This window comes from Sorex araneus, chromosome 2 (genome assembly GCF_027595985.1).
Source record: "Sorex araneus isolate mSorAra2 chromosome 2, mSorAra2.pri, whole genome shotgun sequence".
In the NCBI taxonomy this organism is placed as follows: Eukaryota; Metazoa; Chordata; class Mammalia; order Eulipotyphla; family Soricidae; genus Sorex; species Sorex araneus.
The window spans coordinates 62,027,759-62,037,210 of NC_073303.1; the positions used below are offsets into that span (position 1 = coordinate 62,027,759).

The following is a 9,452-nucleotide window of genomic DNA, read 5'->3' on the forward strand; positions in this document are numbered from 1 at the left end:
CACTCATCTGTGGAATATAAAGTAACAGAATGAGAGACTAGCACCCAAGAATAGTAGAGATAAGTACCAGGAGGTTAGGTCCACAGCTTGGAAGCTGCCCTCACATGCTCGAGGAAAAGGCATCTTAGATAGAGAAGGGAACACCAGGTAAAGTGTGGTTCGAGGACCTGCTGAGGATGGGAGATGCGCACTGAAAGTAGATTATGGATAAAACATGATAGCCACTCAAAACCTCTATTGCAAACCACAACACCCAAAACGAGAGAGAGAGAACAAAAGGAGTGCCCTGCCAGACTCAGGGTGGGGTGAGGAGAGGGGATGGGGGTGGGAGGGATACTGGGATCATTGGTGGTGGAGAATGGGCACTGGTGGAGGGATGGGTACTCGAGCATTATATGACTGAAACACAAGCATGAAAAGTTGTGAGTCTGTAACTGTACCTCACAGTGATTCACTAATAAAAAAAATAAATTAAATATTTAGTATAATTTGGCTCAATATTTGGAAAGTAGACCTCTTCTATAGCAGAAAGAAATGAATTTAATTTCTTAAGCATCAGCTTTGCATTTGATTTTATTTTTATTCCTTTTATACATATTTTAATTTATACTAGTGACTAAAATAGTCATTCTAATCATTTTATTATTCAACTTAGTAATTATTAATTTTGTTTTTTAAATTACTAGGCCTCTAAGAATTTAATGCATATTTTGGTCACTGTTTACCCGGAAAAAATTGCATGTGTTTATACATTTAAAACACCTGCAGTTTTTCTTGAATTCCTAAAAATTATGTAAAATTACCAATAGTCATTTTGGTTTCTATATATAACATGTTAATAGATTTACCTTAGAAGTGTTTTTTATAATATTTACTTTAGAACTGCAATGTGTATGTTGTGAATGATTCTTAGTGTAGTATTTGTTGCAAAAACTAAAATGGAATGCCTCAGTTATGCCATTATGACTGCAATTCATTTTATTAATTTATCTGATATATTTATCTGGGCTGGAGCAATACCACAGTGGGTAGAGCATTTGCCTTGCATGCGACCAACCCAGGTTTGATTCCTCCATCCCTCTCAGAGAGCCCGGCAAGCTACCAAGAATATCTCGCTCGCACAGCAAAGCCTAGCAAGCTACCCGTTGTGTATTTGATATGCCAAAAACAGTAGCAAGTCTCAGATGACAGTGCTACAATATTTATTTGAAAATTTACCATTTAACAAAATTAAAGGCATGGAGCCAAAGAGAATAGCACAGCAGACAAGGAACTTGACTACATGTAGTCAACCCTGATACCCTCAGCATCATGTATAGTCCCAGAGCAGTACCATGAATGATCCCAGGAGTAAGCTCTAAACTGATTGTAGTCCAAGAATGCACAGATGGGAAATATTAAAGATTAAAATTATTAACAGTTTTAGTTAAATAGGTGATAATATATCAGTATACATCGTTAAAAGCATGATGATGGCCCACTTCGCCGCGCTTGCCGCTCCAGTATGACTGAGGAGGACAAGGGAGCTGCTTTGGACACCAGCAGCCCACCAGCAACCTGCAGTATGTGATTTGAGGGTTTCCGCCAGGCCCCCCATGCGGGGGCCCGGCGTTTCTCTCTCTCTCTTTTTTTTTAATCTCTCTCTCTCTCCTTCAACCTCTCCTGGGCACAGCACAGCCTCCACCCCACTTCTCTGAGCACAAAATGGAGACACGCACCCAAATGTGCAGCGCGGCTTGCGGGAGATCGAGGGGTGGGGAAGTACCGGTCTCCACCCACCGCGGACACTTAAGGACAGTGAAGCCACGTGGGCTTCCCACTTCGCCACTCCCGCAGCTCCAGTATGACCGAGGAGGACAATGGAGCTGCTTTGGACACCAGCAGCCCACTGAACAACTTGCAGTATGTGAACTGAGCGTTTCCGCCAGGCCGCCCGAGCGGGGGCCCGGTATTTCTCTAGGTTTTCCCATTTTATGAGGACCATAAAAGGGTAAAAGATTGTAGTGATAGAATTTCAGGCAGAATTTTTCCTGGACTTTATACAGAAACCCAAAACCGCGCGGCCGCTGCCCTGGCAGCGCAACCTAATATCATCTAATCATCAGCAATATGAAATGGTTCCCTCTTAACGGGTCGGACTTTGGTGGGAAACCCTAACAAGAATAGTCAGTTTTTTGTTGAAATATTGAAGGCAACCAAAGTGGTAGCCATCTCTCTAGATTGAACTAAGCCATATACCCACGCCGGCTGAGAAGAAATATCCTTTCTCGGGAAGAAACGCGGCGTGGCGTTAACCATAGTATTATGTCCATTAAGTTGACACGGACCTGGTGGCATGGGAATGGGATACAAGGGAATTAAGTATTATGTACATGGAACAGCGGGACGCTGGTGGAATCTCGAGCCGGGGCCGATACCAGCACACTACTTTTGGTTCCAGAAACTGCAAACTGCAGACTTTCTACCAGACTATCAACTAAGCCAGAGCCCCATGCCGGCTGATGACGGGAAATAACCATCTTTTTTGTTTTTTTTTTCCCTTTGTCAGACAGCGTGGTGAATACTAAACAGGCGTGAACTCGGTGGTGCGGGACGAGGGGGAAAAAAAATAGAAAATTTATGTAACAAACAGCGGGATTTAATATCTCTACATTCTCAGCAATGGAGAACTATCAAATGATTCCTTGACAATAGGACTGTCTTTTTCTTTTTTGGGGGAAACCCCAGCAACAATAGCGAGTTATGTGTTGAAACATAGAATGTAACCAAGATAAAGTGTAAACGAAGTGAAACTTATCACTTACAAGGGCGGGGACGGGGGGGGCGGGAGGGGGCGAGAGGTATACTGGGGTGGTTGGTGATGGAATATGGGCACTGGTGAAGGGAAGGGTGTTTGAGTATTGTATAACTGACATAATCCTGAGAACTATGTAACCCTCCACATGGTGATTCAATAAAATTTTTTAAAAAAGCATGATGATGGCTTTTCATTAAACTAAGAACAATGAATCTTGAGTAAGAAAAGAAAATCTCAATTTATATAATGCTAACTGTGATGTGTCTCATTTTTTTAAGCGACTAAAATAGAAATGTCACATCAGTCAGCAAGGTCTGGTATGAATTTAACAGATTATAGATTAGGTATATGTGAAATTTATGTAGTAAATATTTCATCTAGAATATAATGACTGCGTGGTTTCACTGTATCACTGTCATCCCATTGTTCATCAATTTGCTCTAGCGGGCATCAGTAATGTCTGCATTCATCCCTGTCGGGTGCTAGTGCATTCTGATGGCGTACTGGGGGATCTTTCAGGTTCAGGGAAATAAGGACAATTGTTGTTACTTGTTTTGGCATATCGAGTATACCACAAGTAGCTTGCCAGGCTCTGCTGTGTGGGCAGGATACTCTTGGTACTCTCGGTAGCTTGCCAGGCTCTCTGAGAGTGACAGAGGCTTTTGGGTTGGCCTCTAATCACCTTTACAGTGATTAGACTGGTGTTCCCAGTCTACCGAATGCAACTTATCTTTTTTTTTTTTTTGCTTTTTGGGTCACACCCAGTGATGCTCACTAGTTCTGCCTCATGCACTCAGGAATTACTCCTGGTGGTGCTCAGGGGACCATATGGGATGCTGGGAATTGAACCCGGGTCAGCCTCGTGCAAGGCAAATGCCCTACCCGCTGTGCTATCACTCCAGCCCCCTAATGTAAGCTCTTGGTCGATTGGCATGTTGTAATGATCTGCATACTGACAAACAAGTACCTACCTGCGTCTCTGGACAGCGTCTGGGACATCTACGGCCTCAGGTTGATCTTCTTGAGGTTGATGGAGTGCACCCGGAGGTTGTTGAGCAGCTGGCAGCGCAGGACCCTATTGTGGAGGGTCTGTGCCAGGTCGAACACCTGCATCAAGTCCTTGGTCACCCGGTGGTTGTCTGACAGCACCCCACAATGGATGAGCCACTGTGTGCACTGCTGCCATGGCTCTGATCAATAGCGCTGCAACTTGGCCAGGCCAAGGCAGGCGGCGACACTGTGGCCACTGCGGCAGTTTCTCCATGCCCTGCTGATGCCATTCTGTCCAAATTTTGCAAAACATCCGGTGATGTCCATCAGGAATCACGCATAGAGTACCAGCAGGGATCACGCATAGAGTTCCATGCCTGGCATGCTGAGCTGCGTGTTGTCTAAGGCGAGATGGTGAGCTGGGTCCGGGAGAGCACAAGGAGTTCGGGTGGCCATCAGTGCCATCTTGCCGCCAATCAAATACAGTGTGGTAATTATGGAAAATGAGTAGGGAGTGTATGATGATGTGTGCGGCCTCATGGTTTAGGAATATATTCACTCATGCGTGAGGCTCGGCCCAAGCATGAGGAAAGCTGCCTGGAGCATGGCAGTGGTTGGCTAGTGGATGTCGGCTGCCAGGGCTGGGTCCTTTGGGGCTTTCACCCACCCTCCTCTGGGGTGCCCTGTGTGAAAACAGCCTGGCTCAGAGTCTGGTGCCATGGTTATGGGGGCCTAATTTTATGCTCCCTTCCAGGAAAAGCAGCCGTGAGTTCTGGAGTGGCCCATGAGACTGTGTGATGTATCCAAATAAATTTACATTTTATTTTTAGTAATTTTATTTTACAATAAACTTCTTTACATTGAGTATTTTAAATTATAATTTGTTTACTGAGTTTTGCTTTTCTAAGAAATTTTAAGTTAAAGTTAAAGGTATCTTTTCCACTTGATACTTGACATTTCTAATATACTACCATCAGAAAAATATTACAGACTCCATAAAATTACATGGGGTAAGCTAAAAGTCACTAATATCTTTCAAAATTGCTATATAATTTAATAAGATTATACCTGTAGATTATGAACATGTGAAACTATTGAAGATGCACTGACATTGAGATTCATAAAATTTTATATTTAATTTAAATCAGAAACTGAATTATGGTAAATTTACCTGTTTTAATAATATTTTACATCTCTGCAAGGTTATTAGTATTATGTCTTAATGAATTATATCACTGGCTGTTCTATTTCTGAAGGTATATTGACATACCTAACAATTGTCTTCACTTGGAGCCAAAAAGATTGTAAATAAAAAGGGCTCTTGCCTTGCACACAAATGAACTGGGTTCAATATACAGCTCTGTATATGATCCATCAAGGATTTCCAGGAATGAATAAACAAGAAAACCATTGGTGTGGGCCATAAAAAACCAAATATGCACTGTAACACTGTAGTCCCATTGTTCATCGACTTGCTCAAGCGGGCACCAGTAACATCTCCATTGTGAGACTTGCTGCTATAGTTTTGGGCATATTGAAAAGCCACGGGGAGCTTGCCAGGCTCTGCCATGTGGGTGGGATACTCTCAGTAACTTGCCAGGCTCTCCAAGTGGGAAAAAGGAATTGAAACTGGGTCAGCCACGTGCAAGGCAAATGCCGTACCTGCTGTGCTATTTCTTCAGCCAAACAAACAAATATACAGAAAGAATTTTCTTAACTTAAAAAACCATTTCCATTATTTGGAGTTTGGGAGGTGAAAATTTGTTAAGAAGGTTAAATAGTGTTTGTAAATCTTGGTTTTCTAATAATAGGAACATAATAAACAGAAATTCTTAAAAGTTTAGATTGCGATTCATAGAGACTGATTTTTACTTTGTCATCTCCATCAGAATCTTAGAATGATATAAAAAGCTTGAATTTAATATAAAACTGATCATAATGAATTGTTGCCCAGTGAGCAATAGCTCATGCTGAAATGTTAGAATGTGCCTTGTTCATTCCCTCTTTGGTGTCAAGGATGCCAGTAACTCTATTTGCATCTGCATTTTCAGTGTGATTAGTTTTGCTTTGATTAATGATATTATTTTCTCTTTCATAGCTTAAACTCTGACACTAACCAGCTCATTTTCTTTTTTTTTCTCAGCAGCCTCAGAGTACTGAAATTTGTTGATCAGATAATATTCCTGAGATTGTTATTAATCTCTATTTTAGATCAAAGTATGTGCCTTGGCTTTTAAGCTTACCTAATTTCCTATATAAATTTTACCTCTATATGCATGTCACACTGACTGAAGTTTGTGGAGAAATAAAAAATAAATTGATAAGATGATAGGGGATTAAGAAAGATGATTTTTCTTTATGGATTATCAACAGTCTAAGAATATAAGATTTATTAATACTAGGTTATTGATTTGTATATTAAATAGAAATTGAGAATCAATGACAAAAACTGAATAGACTCAGCTTTATGATTATATATGCTGCACAGTTTTTATGGTTATAATTGTCTTAATTCTCTTTAAAATTGTTGTATGTAATTTTATCAAGAACTTTCCACTTCTGAGTTATAATATATCTTTAAAAAAAACTAGTCAATTTATAAATAATTTTTGTTATTGCTAAATGACCAGAAGACCTTGTTTATTTTGATTGACTTCTCGTTATCTACTTAATTTACTGTGCACATTGCTTTTTTTTGTTCAGATTTTTTTTTTATATTTATGCACCATGAATTACAAAGTTATTGACTAGTTGAGTATTTGAGATGCTATGTTTCATTACCAGTTCCAACTTCCCTCCAGCAGTGTTCCCAGATTCCCTCTCCTAACCCACCCCTACCACAGCCCCAGCCTGCTATATTGACAGGCAATATGGTTGTTAAAATCTGTGTCTCACAATTTCAGTGTTGTTGTCTCTTTGATTTGAATATTTAGCTCTGTCATTCCTTAACACAGCCAATGTAGCTTGATCCCTCACCTCGTTGCTTCTCATATCTTATCCCCTGCCCTTTCACTCATTTTTTCCCCTCCCCTCCTTATACTCTGGGGCAGGAGTGATCCAGTCATCCTCCCTTTATACCATTAAATTTCCTCATCCAATTACTCTGAATACCACATATAAGCGATATCATCCTGTATTGTCCTTCTTCTGCTTACATCATTTAACAAAATAACTTCCTTTTCTATACATGATGTATAGAGCACGAAGACCACCGGAACCTAGCTAGAGCCATGCTGGAGGCCCCATTCCACACCTTTGGACAGGCCTCACGCATGAAGTTACCGGCAGAGGAACCCAGGTGTGTGTAATCCCATCAACAGCCAACATCTAGAGAGAGACTTAAAAGCAAGCTCTCAAATATCATGTAGCCTGCTTCTCCCTCTGGGAGAAACTGGCAATCTTCTGAGAGTTTCCAGCCCACATGGGACAGCCATGAAAGTTTCCCATGGTGTATTCATATGCTAAATCCAGTAACAAGATGGATCTCATTCCCCTGACCCTGAAAGAGCCCACAGTTCGACATCGTTGGGAGGACCGAGTCGAGATAGACTTCTAAGATCTCAGGGAAAGGACGAAATGAGAGGTTACTGAGCCCGCCTGAGAAATTGGTAATTAACAGGATTTTCCTGAATGGCTCAGAGGCACATGAGAAAATGTTCCACATCACTAATCATCAGGGAAATGCAAATCAAAACAACCATGAGATATCATCTCACACCACAGAGACTGGCCCACATCCCAAAAAACAAAAGCAACCAGTGTTGGCGTGGATGCGGGGAGGAAGGGACTCTTCTTCACTGCTGGTGGGAATGCCAACTGGTTCAGCCCTTTTGGAAAACAATATGGACGATTCTCAAAAAATTAGAAATTGAGCTTCCATTTGACCCAGCAATACCACTCTTGGGAATATATCCCGGAGAGGCAAAAAGGTATAGTAGAGATGGCATATGTATTTCTATGTTCATTGCAGCACTTTTACAATAGCCAGAATCTGGAAAAATCCAGAGTGCCCCAAAACAGATGACTGGTTAAAGAAACTCTGGTACATCTACACAATGGAATACTATGTAGCCGTCAGAAAACATGAAGTCATGAAATTTGCATATAAATGGATCAACATGGAAAGTATCATGTTGAGTGAAATGAGTCAGAAAGAAAGAGACAGACATAGAGAGATTGCACTCATATGTGGAATATAATGTAACTGAGAAGTACAAGTTGGCAATGATGCAACTTCTGGCAGATATCTCTCTGGACTTAGTTACTAAAATACTAAAATACAGAAACCCAAAACGGAGAGGCCGCTAAGTGTGGTCACTCGACCTCATACCTCTTCATCCTCAGCAATGGAAAACAAATTATCTAATGCTTCCTTTTCAGCAGGTCTGACTTTAGGGGAGAGACTCTCCAACAACAATAGTGAGTTTTGTTGAACTATTGTATGCAATAAAAGTGAAAGTAAAGTGAAATTTATTAGTTACACAGGCGGGGGGGCCTAAGGGTGGGGGGCCTGGGGCGGGGGGGGGGCTAGGGGTGTGGGGGTGCGGGGTGGAGCTATACTGGGATTCTTGGTGGTGGAATATGTGCACTGGTGAAGGATGGGTATTCGAGCATTGTATAACTGAGATTTAAACCTGAACTTCGTAACTTTCCACATGGTGACTCAATAAAAAAATTAAAATTAAAAAAAAATTAACAGGATTTTTGTTTCGTTTTTGTTTCATTTTGTTTTTATACATGATGTAGCATATTGCATGATTTCATTATCCCTTGCAGCTATACAGTATTCCATTGTGTGTGTATACACACACATATATAGATATATAGACATCTAGATATATCTTGAATCCTCATGATACTCTGATCTGTTGTTGAAAATCTAGGTTGATTACAAACATTAGATATTGTACTGAGTGCTGCAATGAATAGTAGTGTAAAATGTCCTTTGAATGAATGCCTTTCTTCCTGATTTTGAAGCAAATATTCTTAGGATTTTACTATTAGCATTATCAAACATGTTGTCTTTTTTATATTTAATTTCCTATATAAAATTTGTTGGAAGAATTTTTAAAATTGGACAAGGATGATGAATTTTGTCAACTGTTTATTTCTGCATCTTTGTTGTGATCATGATTTTTATTTTTAATCTGTTTATGTATGTGTTGAATTGCATGTTGAATATTTCTTGTATGACAAGATTAATCCCTCTTGAGCATGGTAATAATCTTTTGAATGTTTTTTTTTAGTCCTTACAGAAGCAAGGCTTCAAAAAATTAGTTAAAAACTCAGAATTGTTTCTCTCCATGATAATCTTTAGCAAAAGGCATAGATTTAAACAATCTGAAGATAAACCAGAATATGGTATTAATTCTTTTATGAATTTTAGGTTTAATTCACAAAAATATTGTCTGATACTGAAATTTTATATTAGAGGTTTTGTTTCCTTTTTCAACTTCATTAACAGTCAACTTAGTATTTTATATTTATTGATTATTCAAACTTGGTAGGCTACATATTTCTAAGAAAGAAAATACATGTCTTTAGGTTGTTCAATTTGTTTTCATTTAATTGTGCATATTAGACTCTTAAACCCTTTGCGTTTCTGATCAATAGTAATGTTTCCTTTTCAAGTTCTTATTTTAATTATGTGAATACCTTTTCTTTA

General features: G+C 39.8%; 1 non-coding gene across 1 annotated transcript; it reads right to left on the reverse strand.

Moving 5' to 3' along the window:
• Positions 1-9,032: 9,032 nt before the first annotated feature.
• Positions 9,033-9,147, reverse strand: LOC129402753 (U5 spliceosomal RNA). Its single transcript, XR_008628799.1, has one exon. It is a non-coding gene; the product is annotated as a U5 spliceosomal RNA (small nuclear RNA).
• Positions 9,148-9,452: the final 305 nt, after the last annotated feature.